Raw genomic sequence first — 13,281 nt, 5'->3', positions numbered from 1 at the left:
TTGACTTCTAAGGGTATTTTGGTAATTTGGGAATTTATGGAATTGGATCAATGGTGGTTGTAGGTATTGGTGGTTGGAGCCGTGTTTCGGGAGTTTGATATTTAAGATTCGATCGACAATGTGAGGTGAGTTTTCCTCACTATACTAAAGGGTTGAAGGCACCAAGGCCGACCCTTTAGATTGTTATCCTGCTTATTGATAGTGTGATCTGTTAGATCGGTATCCATGTAGATAAGATGTTCTGATGTGGTTATGATCAGTTAGATCAATATCCTGGTATATAGGATGTTATTATGCTTAGTGATCTGTAGATCGGTTTGTCTTTCTATAGACTGCTATGTGATTATTTGATATATGCGCACATGTTTGATTGGTGGTTGAGGTTTATCTGCTTTGTGCGAGAGCCAACAGACTAGGGCATTCCAACCCGAAGGTTGTGGACCAAGAGTATTCCATCTCGGGGATGATTGAACTCATAGTATGTGGGCATTCCAACCCGATGGATGTGTGCCGAGGGTATACCATCCCGAGGATGATTGGACCCATAGTATGTTGGCATTCCAACCCGATGGTTGAGGGTCTGGGGAGTTCCAACCTGATAGTTGATTGGGACCATAGTATGTTGTTATCATATTTTATTTGTTGTGCGGGTATTTTGGGGGAACTCACTAAGCTTCGGGCTTACAATTTTTGTTTTGGTTTCAGGTACTTCAGATGATCACGGGAAGGCAAAGGGTTTATCATGCACCTCCGCACGTTTTTATGATTTTGATTTCTAGGATACTCTGATATGAACTATTTTGAAAACATTTTGTAATAAGTAATGCTTCTTGGATGTTTGAAAAAGTTAATTTTTTTTTTGAAATTTATGGATGTTACACGAGGTCTCGCAACCCGAACCACTCCTCTTGGTACGCTAAGCGTACACTTCCTTACGCATGGCGTAGAGCTCTTCGCATCAGTACGCCCCGCGTACCTCCTTGGTACGCCCAACGTACTAATGTTCTCCTCCAAACCCTAATTCAATCCGAAAGCCATAATTTATTTGATACAACTCCGATTCTGACCATCCCTATATCCATGAAAATGTATCGAGATGCTTCACACTATTACCAACTCATACCAACCATAAGATATTCCGAACGAACATCTACTTCCCATAAAAGCTAACAAATTACCGAAATACCCCTTTAGCTCCAAATCACAACCGAATACCCGAATCATCCGGTACATTATCCACCTCTAAATAAGCTCAAAACTAACTTCTTCAATGATTCTAACCCTGCTAATACCCAATCCTTGATCACCATTCCGAAATGAAAACTGCCTGAAACATGATGTTACAATTCTCCCCCACTTAAATTAGATTTCACCCTCGAAATCTCTCCTTACCAACCCTCATATCATACCAAACAACCTGTGAAGCGCAACCAAAAATTTAGAACATAAAATGATATCCCCAAGACAACCGAACCCACCAGAAATGGAGGGTCACCTTGTATCGAAGACCAACCACCGACACTTCTATCAAAACCCATCTGAAGAATGAACCACAATACTCTGCCCTCAGACATTAAAAGAATAACCTACCGATCCACATGGAAGCTGAAACTCTACACTATGTATGACCTCCAATCAGACAAAACCATTCCAATACCAAACCCAGGACGATTCAGCTCTGACCCCGAACTGAATGATAATTCCCGACCGAAATTATCCATTGATATCCGCAAACATAAGCCCCAGCTAGCTTCCAGTGCTTAACACCAAATCTGAATACAAGATCATCTCCCAACCCAAATGTTGAACCGCTAAAGGCTGTCCTGTCCCATCCGTCAAAACGACTCCAACAGTCGTTCAATCCAATAGAGTTATCTCAACCAATCACATTGCACATGCAATCACTAAGTTTGCTTTACTCCAAGCGAATGTTACAACCGATCTGTAGTCACACATCACTTCCGACCTCTGTTGCCTACCACTTACTAATTCCATGCATGTTGTGATCCTCCCCCAGCCAACGAACTGACCCACCCAGGTCTAATACACCGGATGTAAACCATGACCACTCAAAATGAAATCCATCTGAAAATCTAGAATCCTAATCTACCTATCCCCTACATAGATGGAGCCAAACTCAAATACGAGAGCCTGATCTGACAGCAAAATTGAAACCACCCATATCCAACCTGATACTCAACTCATGACCAGAGATCTGTAAAACTACGCGTGCATTACACCCCAATCCTCCTGATTTACGACAACCTTTCACTAAACCGAGATATAATGGTCCTAGACCATTGTTGAGACCACCAGTCTCGCACCTAGTCCGACCACCATATTCCCAAAGACTCATATGGCAAGGCTACCCAGCCTAAGAACCCCTCTGCATCACACACTGACTAATGGATACCATGGCTCTCCGTAGTCTTACAACATTTCTCCCACTGTCTAGTGAATGTTACGGCACCCTGTAGTCTTACAACACTCCCTCACTGATTAGTGAATGCTACGACACCCCGCAGTCTTACAACACTTCCTCACTTGCTGTGGGCTTACCCCATGGTCTTTCCCGATATTCCCAAGTGAATACCCCCACTTGAATACATCCACTCTCTTACAACCTCGAAACTTCTAGATTACCGAACCATCCCACGACCCCATTACCAAATCACCACCACTGAGTTTATTGAACTAATACTCCACGGCCAAATATTAATGGGTACACACACCCGACCAGATAAAGCACTGACCTACTCTCGAAGAAGATTGCGCGTCCAAAGTACCTCACCTTAATACAATTCCATACCCTTAAACAATCTCCTCTGACGACAAAGAACAGATAGACTCACAATTAGGCAAGGTAGATAGTTGATTCGATGCTCCACTTACCACTAAAACAAACCGAGTTTCATAATAATTTTACAGTCCAACACTTTAGAACAAGATACTCGGAAACCACGATACACCATCATAAAATTTAATGATAGCTTTCCATGACCACTGGTCTTCAACTCGTACAATTCGAAACCTTTAAAGTATTCGAACTCAAGATCGTAAAATCATTAATGATTGAGAAATCATTGACAACAACCTAAACCCCCAATATTTATTGAACAAAACCCAAGCGAAACCACACATACCAACTTTGAAGTTGACTGAAAGATCAATCGCTACTCTTCCTGGAGTATAGATAGCAATCTACATGTCGAACTGACAAATCTTTCGACAACCAAACTTGACCCGAACGCCTCATAACCCGAACATTGGCGAACCCGGAAGTACATTGACCGAAACGAGCTCCTTGTGGCTACCTATAGTGAACACACTCATTCATTTATGAGTACACACAACACATGTATCATCTCGCTATGCACCTTGCCTTGATCACATCTGGACCCAAGTCTCATATACCCGGACCGCAGATCCCTATAACCCAATCTTCTGAAACCGCAACTCGAACATATCGACGATCCTTTCAACAAAATACTCAGTTCTCCCCCACTTAGGGTTCGAAATACCGCCAATTGGAATTCGAAACAGACTGGACATCAAACCAACTCACTACATATACCATTCTTGACTTGTGGATCCACACAACACCTGATGGCCTTCCAGATAAAGAACAAACAACCCCAAGCATTCCGAATATCAAATGGACACCTCAGAAACCTCCCAATGTGATTGCCTCCTGTCACCAATAATCTCATTCAGCTGCACAAGCAAATAGTTCGACAGTCCTAAAATAGCATTGACTCTTTATCTGGGAATAATGGACTATCACACTCTTCATTCTATGAATCCTCAACCAACACCTCATCGCAAGAATCATCATAAAAATAGGAGGCCTCACTCTCACAGTTGGTTCACAGCATAAACAACAAGGGTCATCATTCCGATATACTCATCCTGCTTACCTGAAACAGTTGCTAGAATACGCCTTAATATACTCAATTAAGGCATCTCCTTGCCCTCGTCTGTCACAGTCCCCACTGATGACTCTCTTACGGCATAATAGATACCTCAAGGCGGTCATACCACAAGAATATTTTGGCGCAAATACCGCAACTATCTGATACCCCACGAGGTATACCTCTAAATTCTACAATCAGAAGTCCGCTCTACCTTCCGACCAATATGGAAAGGCTAGAATAATATAATCCTCAACATAGAAAATGACATCACAACCCATAGGTCGATCACTCGACTCAAACTTCAATCCTCAACAACGCATCACCTCCATCTCCCTTTTGAGTCTTGTGACTCCAAGTGGCACCCCACCGGTCAAATCCCTCGTGATCTAAAATCAATTTCCTCGCAAGGTCTACTCCATTCAAACCCGACCGACATGGCCCTCGAGCCTAATAATCAACAGACACATTCTCAGTCTGAACAACCACAACCGGATAACCGGTAAAGACGGAAACACACTCTGCAATGAATCATGGCACCCAAACCATGTTATCTACCCTCAACCTTCTACTTAGAGCCTATGGAATTATCCTTGTTTCGAGTATGGATCATCTACTTTCAGTAGTATGGGCCCAATACTACCTTCCACATCCATCCATACTTTCCACAAGGATCGTTCCAGATTTTCTAGGTAGCTACTCAACTTCCCCATATCGACCAATCCCATTCCACGTGCCCGCTCTCCAGCGAACTCACCGCTAAACAACGCACTCATCGGACTGAAAATACTCCCTAGGCTCTCCTAGGATTCCCTTCATACCTCTTTCCACCATCAGCTACAAAAGGAACTCCCTTTAATACCTACTAACTACTCGAATACAATCACATGCTACATGCACTAGATAATTTTCGACTGCAAGATTCCACCCTACATTGGTTAGACTCAAACGAGAGCTGCGCAATATAGCTAAATTTAACCTTCTAAAATTATCTAATCCTTGTAATATGCAAGCTAACGTATTCGAGTAATAGTTAGTTGATATTAATGGAAGTCTCTAAAAGCACAAAGCAAGCAGCATTCGGGCATCACGCAACCCCTACCAGCACATAACCTAAACAGGCTATCCAAACCCACACATGAAACCACACTAGCATACAACCCCAACTGCTCTAACCACAACACAAAATGCATCATCGAACTCAGGCAATCCTACCTCACAGCTGCTAGAGATCACTAATAATAAGCATGCAACACTACCAGCTCACACAACATGCATAAAGGCATCTCTCCTAAGCAGGCACACTAGCACACAATACTGAGCATATTCTTAGCCCTAAACTAGCATGCAATTCTATCAGCTCATAATAACAACACATAATCAAGTAAGGGTATTTTCGGAAATCATCGATCGGGCTCTGGCTAATTGTACACACCGCTTCAGACCTGCTTCCAAAAATCTTTAATTTCCTAGGAAAATCATGTGATGAAAAATCATCTCTTTTGAATAGTTATCAACTCCTCAGTTTGAGTCCATACATACCCAAGGGTGTGCACAAAAATCTCAAGCCAAGGCTTTGATACCAAATTGTAACACCTCAAATTTCAAAACAAACTTTTCATTTTTAATTCACCAAACATTATTCATAAATCCAAGTCATCACAGAATTATAGATCATTATCAAAACAATATTAGAGTATCCTAGAATCCACAAGACATCATGAGCCAGCGAATGTGTACAGTCGTGCCTCCGCCATCCCGGAATCTATAGTACCTGAAACACATTTAAATCAACACGGTAAGCACGAAGCTTAGTGAGTTCCCTAAATACCACATACACAAATAATTAGCCTCTCATGGCTAAATCTCGATAAGGACCCTCCGTTCCCACGTCTCGGTATGGAATCTTTGGCCATAACTCAATATATATACAAAATAATATAACAGCATAAGTCACAAAGACAAGATGCATAATAACACATATCATAGTATAAGCAAATAAGACCCTCCGGTCAATAATGTAATAAGACCCTCCGGTCAGTAATGTGAATAAGACCCTCTGGTCAATAATACAAACAAGAGCCTCTGGTCAATAACACGAATAAGACCCTCCGGTCACACATAAATTACCACACAGGTAAGTATAGTGAGAAGACTCACCTCAACCGCTACACGAGTAACCCTACACTGCCGCCGCTGCTACGAAATGGCTCATGAATTGAGCCAAACAACCCAACACCATAATCAATAACTAAACAAGGCTAAACCCCAACACTAGGCCCAAAGAAGAGCCAACTAACCAGGCCCACTCTTGGCCCAAACCCATTGGACCACAAAGGCCCACTGATAGCCCAATTTGGAAAATTGGGCCAAACCCTTACATGGGCCTTACCCTAAAGCCCAACAAATTATTCCTAATCCAAAACACATATCCACAGCTGGTCCAACAATCCCCAAGCAATACAAGCCCAAACGATAGCCCAACACTCAAAGTCCATTCAGATCGAGTACGCGGGGCGTACAAGCATGTACACGCAACGTACTCGCTTGGAGGCTTGTACGTTGCACGTACCTGCTTGTACGCCCAGTGTACTCATCCTATCCAGCCCAAACCTCATTTACACTTAATCCATTAAGAAAAGCTTCCCAAACCACATATCTGACCTCCTTGAGCTAGAATATCACATAAAGTTGCCAACTTTACGTCCACATATGACCAAATAAGACTCTTAAGCAAGAACGGAACTTAATGGTTGACTTAATACATGCATGAACCCATAATACACATAAAGCTTGCATCTTTATGCTCAAAGATACCAAAAAAACTCAGATCTAAAAGGATGAGCCTTTAAAAAACTTAGCTCATCCATTAACTCAAAAAGAAGGCCAAAATCACAATAAACTAGCGGTGAGGAGATCTAATCAAACACAAGACAAGATTGAAACTTGATACCTCGAATAGATTCCTCACAAGATGATAGTTATGGATCTAAGGTCACTCCACCAAGCCAAGCAACTTCAAACTCCTCTTCTTTTCCTTCCCAAAAGCATAAAAGAGCACCACATCCTTCTAAGAGATCAAGAACACCCTCAAGAGACAACAAATTCGATTTAGGGTTTCTAGGGTATGGAGGATGGCTTTGGAATGAAGAAAAGGGGCCAACATTAAGCTTATATAGGGTAAAATACTAGGTATTAGGGTTTTAACTTTCTATCGTACGCCCAATGTACCTTCTCGTACGCCTAATGTACGAGGTCTCGCACCCCGACCCACTTCTCTCAGTACAATAAGCGTACACTCCCGTAAGCATGGCATAGATCTCTTCGTGTCACTACGCCCTGCGTGCCTCCTTGGTACGCCCAACGTACTAAGGTCTTCCTCCAAACCCTAATTCAATCTGAAAGCCATAAATTCTTTTATTCAACTCCGATTCCGACCATCCCTATATTCGTGAAAAGGTATCGAGACGTTTTTCACTATTATCAAATCATACCAGCCATAAGATATTCCGAACGAACATCTACTTCCCATGAAAGCCCAAACTAACAAATTACCGAAATACCCCTTTAGCTCCAAATCACAACAGAATACTCGGATCATCCAGTACATCACCCACCTCCAAATGAGCTCAAAACTAACTTCTTCAATGATTTAAACCCTGCTAACACCCAATCCTTGATCACCATTCCGAAATGAAAACAACCTAAAATAGGATGTTACAAGAAAGCTTTAACAATCTGCCTGTTTTGTAACATTCCCATTTTTACGGCTATTTTAAAGCTCTTTGTTTACTTTTGTTATTGCAGAATTTGTCCCAAAATATATTTGACATGATATAATATCAAAATCAAGGCATTTCATGAGATTTTATATTTTAAAAGTCTGGGATGTCATAACTGATACAAGAAACATAAACATAAACGGAGATTGACCACATCTCAAAATCCACATTTTACGATACCTAGAGTCGTGTCGGTTAAATCACAAAACTTCGAAGAAGGATAACTTCTGCATACGAAGTCAAATTTCAGCGTTCTTTATATGTGTGGAATCCTTATCATATATGTCTATAACTTTGCTAAGATTATTTATCGTGAATAATCTTTTATCCAAAAAGTCATTTTTGACGCTTATAATGACTAGCCCGAATATGCGGGTGTTACAATTATCTTCCCTTATGATGATTAAATCCCATAATCATCACTAAGACAAGGTTGGATTATGATTCTACGAGTAACTTTTCCATCCTAAGTAATAATCGTACAAGATGAGGTCTTTACTCTTGCTACCTTAATAGACCAAATGTTCATATCTTTATGATGCACTAGCTAGACTCATGTCTCTTTGAGTCATATTCTAATACGGGGGATTCCTCCTTCATGTTCCAATGTGGTACAACCACATTATTGTAGATAGCGTTTCTAGATATTGGTTGCTTATAGGGATGAGCACGAGAACTGGGTCCCGTTTTCGGAACTAGAACCGCCTCGGAACTGCCGGTTCCTATTACGGTTCTCATATTTCTAAAACCGCTACCCGTTGGGTTCCCGTTGATATATATATATATATATATATATATATATATATATATATATATATATATATATATATATATATATATATATATATATATAACCGCCGGTTCCGAATACGGTTCTCATATTTCTTGAACCGCTACCCGTTGGGTTCCCAATAAATATATATATATATATATATATATATATATATATATATATATATATATATATATATATATATATATATAGGTTTATTTGAGATCATGTTAATTTTGTGAGACCGTGAGACGCAATCTAAAAACAATTTTAAAATGCAAAATAAAAGGAAAAATCTGAAAGTTCTTGAGTTTTAAGAATATATATATATATATATATATATATATATATATATATATATATATATATATATATATATATATATATATATATATATATATATATATATATATATATATATAAAAGAATACATTACATCACGTGGTTTCATTGGGTTTTAAGTGCCTTGAATTATAGTCTTCATTTTTCGAGATTTTATATTAAAATGAATGTCATGTAATTTAATTATACAAATCTTTGCTTTTAAATTTTGGTCGAGGACATGAGTAACTTATAGTTTTTTTTCTTGTAAGACTAATATATTATATGAGTTAATTAAAAAAAATTAAATATAAATATTTAAATATTTAAGAACTTTAGATTTATAAGGAAATAAAAAAAATAACGAATTATTAAAATTAATTTTTTTATCTTTTAAATTTAAATAAATAAATAAAATAAACTAATGAGCTTTAATTTAGGAATTTTGAAATAAGAAGGTAACTTTATTAATGAAACTGATATTTATTTATTATTATATTTATTGTAATTATTACATAAAAGTATTATGTGTAATCTATTAAAGTAAAAAACTTATAAAATGACATGTGGAAAAGAAATTAATTCAAAATAACTATAAAATGATATTTGATAAATTGAATGAAAGTGTGACATGTGGCAAGAAAACCTCCATTTGTTAGAGTAGATTTATTGTAATTATTACATTAAAATATGATGTGAAATTTATTAAAATAGAAAAACCTATAAAATGACATTTGGAAAAGAAATTAATTCAAAATAACCACAAAATGACATTTGACAAATTGAATGAGAGTGTGACATGTGGCAAAAAAAACATTCATTTATTAGAGTAGATATGCATATATAAAACATCGCATACGATGCAACTTACAGTAGATACTAAATACGAATTAATAGTATATGTAAATAGATGTGAGTGGTAAAAGCTGAAAAAGGAGAAGTTGGTTTCAATCTTCACATCCCACGTTTCAATCTTCACATCCCACTTCGGTGGTGGGAAGGAAAAAAAATGAAGGTCACTCCCTATAAATGGGAAGGCTTTTGAGGATTGAAGAGGGAAAGGCCTTGAGTTGTCCTTGGCGTGCCTACCTTTGTGGGCTGCTAAGGTTCTATATAGGCTTGATTTGTTTAATCTGTTTTTAGATAAAAAAAATTGAAGTTCTTGGTTTTATAGGACTGATTTTGCCTTAGTCTGAACTATTTCGGGAGTATTACAACTACGCTCTATATTGAAAATATTTTAAATGTATTTTGATACAGGGTACCAGGTTTTGGAACCGACACCAACCGATTTCCATCACTGGTTCTGAAATCTCAAGAACCGGAATAGGTGGTTTCGGTTCTGGTTCTAATATTCTAGGAACCGACGGTTCCGATTCCGATTCCCGTTCCAAGAAAATTGGTCGGGTACCCACTTTTGCTCATCCCTAGGTGCTTAGTCTTAACGACAATTACGATACTTCTTTCGATCACTTCGATTGTCCTTCCCTTCGAATTCTAATCAGATGCTACATCGAGCTTGGTTCCCTAAACCAAGTAACTCACTTTGTACCTTTTATCTTAGTCAGACTCGGTTTGCTATGACCACTAGGATCGAAATATCATTCATCTTTTTAGTCATTATTGAAACGATGGTAATGATAGACACAAACAAAAATGAATCCGATTAGTAATGCCTTGGTAACCTTGTAACTCATCCTGATTCAAATACGAATTCTTTGTTTCCGGTAATACATAACCACACTACCTTCCACACCTATTCATACTTATCTCAAGAACTGTCTAGTAGCCCCCAAGTTACTATTTTCCTAAAAATCATGAAAGCGATTTTAATACATAAAGATGTGTCTAATTTTAATACGTATCTTCGACCCGAATTCTACTTCCTAACATTTGATATAAATTCTTTCTCGTGTAGTGTCCTACCTACAAGGCACACTATACCAAAATTTATTCTTAACCAATCCATCATGTTGAAGTCATAATTTCTTAGTGTCACACAACAATGTAACACAACTAGAAATCTTATAACTTTCGAAAATGTTTACAACATTTATTCATATATTATGCCTCTTATATCAGGCTATAGACTATACTACTATTTATGTGGAACTACTGCTTCATGCTTTATATCAGGCTATAGACTATAGTACTATAGAGTATTCCCATGGAAGTCTCTTAGCATACTTATTGATCTTTGATAACTCATCGGGGACGATATGTAAGGCGGATTCCATGTTGCTCGTAAAGGAATTAGTATACTCATCGATGGATATGTCGCCTTTCTCTAACGTCAGGAATTGGCCAGTTCTAGTATTAACTGAGCAAAACAATACTTTCGCTTGAAATGTACTTGGAATTCTACCCATGTCAGTTGTAATGGCTCATTAGGGGTTATTATCTTTCTTATTATGTTCCACCAATGAACATCTAAGCTTTTAAATTGTCTCACTACGTAGGTGATCTACAACTTTCATGTGCACCCGCACGTTTGAAGGCTAGCTCCATTTCTGAAATCCAATCCATAACTCCGATCGGATCTTCTTTTCCATTAAAAGATGAAGGCTTACAAGTCATGAAATCCTTATACTTGCAGTAACCCCTGGGTTCATCATTTCTTCGGATCTATGAGTCTTCCGGAGGAGGGAGTGGTCCTTGTTGGCTTTCCGAGTCATCATTTCCTTCCTGGACCGTCGTTAGACGAGATGGAACTGGTCTATTGTTGACTTGATCATCGATTATTGATTTGTTGTTCACTGGAAATCAGCTTCTAGAATTCAGTAGCCCTTAAGTTAGGAGATCCATAAACTCACGTCGTTGCTGATCGAGCAAATCTTGCATCATTGCTCGAGCATCTTGAACGGTGAGCTGAGCAGCTCCTACTCCGACATTATGCAGTGATGGAACTTCTTCATTATTGACGACTCTACCGCGTCTCGTGATCGTCACATCATTCTGTACATCAAAGTAGGTGTTCAACATACCGAGAGGCAAGTTTATTATGATAAGGAAGATTTTAGTTATGTTTTGACGCATACATTCTCCTTATCTCTCCCAAAAATTTCATGTTAGTTCTATTATTTATACTTTTAGAATCTCGAACACAAAATTTCTAGATCCGGTCAGCAACAGACCATAGATTCATTCAAGCTAGGCTGGTACCCTAAAGCATGTTATAGCATAAGTCATTTAGCACATAATAGCAATTTAGGCATTCATCCTAAAGTATTCTAGTTCTTGTGTTAATTTAGGTAAACTACCTAAATATAATAGACGTATAACTCACAATCATAGCTTAGCATTTTAAGTTTAAGTGTATAAATCCTAAAATTCCTAGTTCAGTTAAACTAATGTTCTGATAACAACTGTGACATCCCCATTTTCACAATTATTTTAAAACTTTTTGCTTACGCTTATTTAATACTTTTGTTATTGCAGATTGGTCCCAAAATATCATTGACGTGATATAATATCAAAATCAAGGCATTTCAGAAGATTTTATATTTTAAAATTCTGGGATGTCATAACTAATTCAAGAAACATAAGCATAAACGGAGACTTACAACATCTCAACATACTAACGGTCATTGAATCTCTCAGCAGACACATACATCATTATCCAAGTATCTTTGATACAAATAAACTGAGTGGGTCAGGTTGGGAAACCTGGTGAGTACATACGGTTTTCAACCCAGAATATTATAATCTTTAAATAAATATTTTTTAGCAAACAAATAACCCAATTACCCATTCTTGTTATCCTCACTTCCTAACTTTAAATAATGATCTTAAGAGATCTTTCCTAAAGGATCTTTATCAACCAACACTTATACTTCTTAGATTATTAGGCATGAGAGTATGATAATATTTTGGGTAAGCATGGCGGTACATTAGTACTTTGGACAAACACGGTAGAAACGATAGTGCAATGGTACTTTGAATAGACACGGCTAACACGTCTTATTATTTTGCACATTTCCAGCTAGCCTATCACAACAACTATCTCACACGACTCTATCACGACCTCTCATTTATTATTTCACACGTCCCATTACTACCCAATCGTATTATTAAGTACGATAAAGTATAGATATTTTAACCAAGTAATAACTATATCATGTTGCATGTATATATTAAACATAGCAGAAAAGCGTGTATAACATTTAAGCAATTAAAATACTTGTATCTATGTGTAAGTTGAAAGTAACTATGCACTCGCCTGTTAAAGTGTTGACTTGGAAATCGGATGGCTCTTCTCTCTAGCACTTAGTTTTTCATTTGATGTGACGCACTATAATTATCACTAACTCTTGGTCTAGTATTTCTTATGACTAATGATAACATAGATTCCTCAATAATCCCAATGTATATTGATATATAGTTGATAAGGGACAACCATGTAGGATCATATCGAAGGTAGGGTCCGTTTGGTATACAAAGTATACTGTTTGGAAATTTCAGTTTAAACACCTTACTAAATGCAGCCTATACATCA

This window comes from Lactuca sativa, chromosome 7 (genome assembly GCF_002870075.4).
Source record: "Lactuca sativa cultivar Salinas chromosome 7, Lsat_Salinas_v11, whole genome shotgun sequence".
Classification (NCBI taxonomy): Eukaryota; Viridiplantae; Streptophyta; class Magnoliopsida; order Asterales; family Asteraceae; genus Lactuca; species Lactuca sativa.
This window is presented reverse-complemented; position numbering follows the sequence as displayed.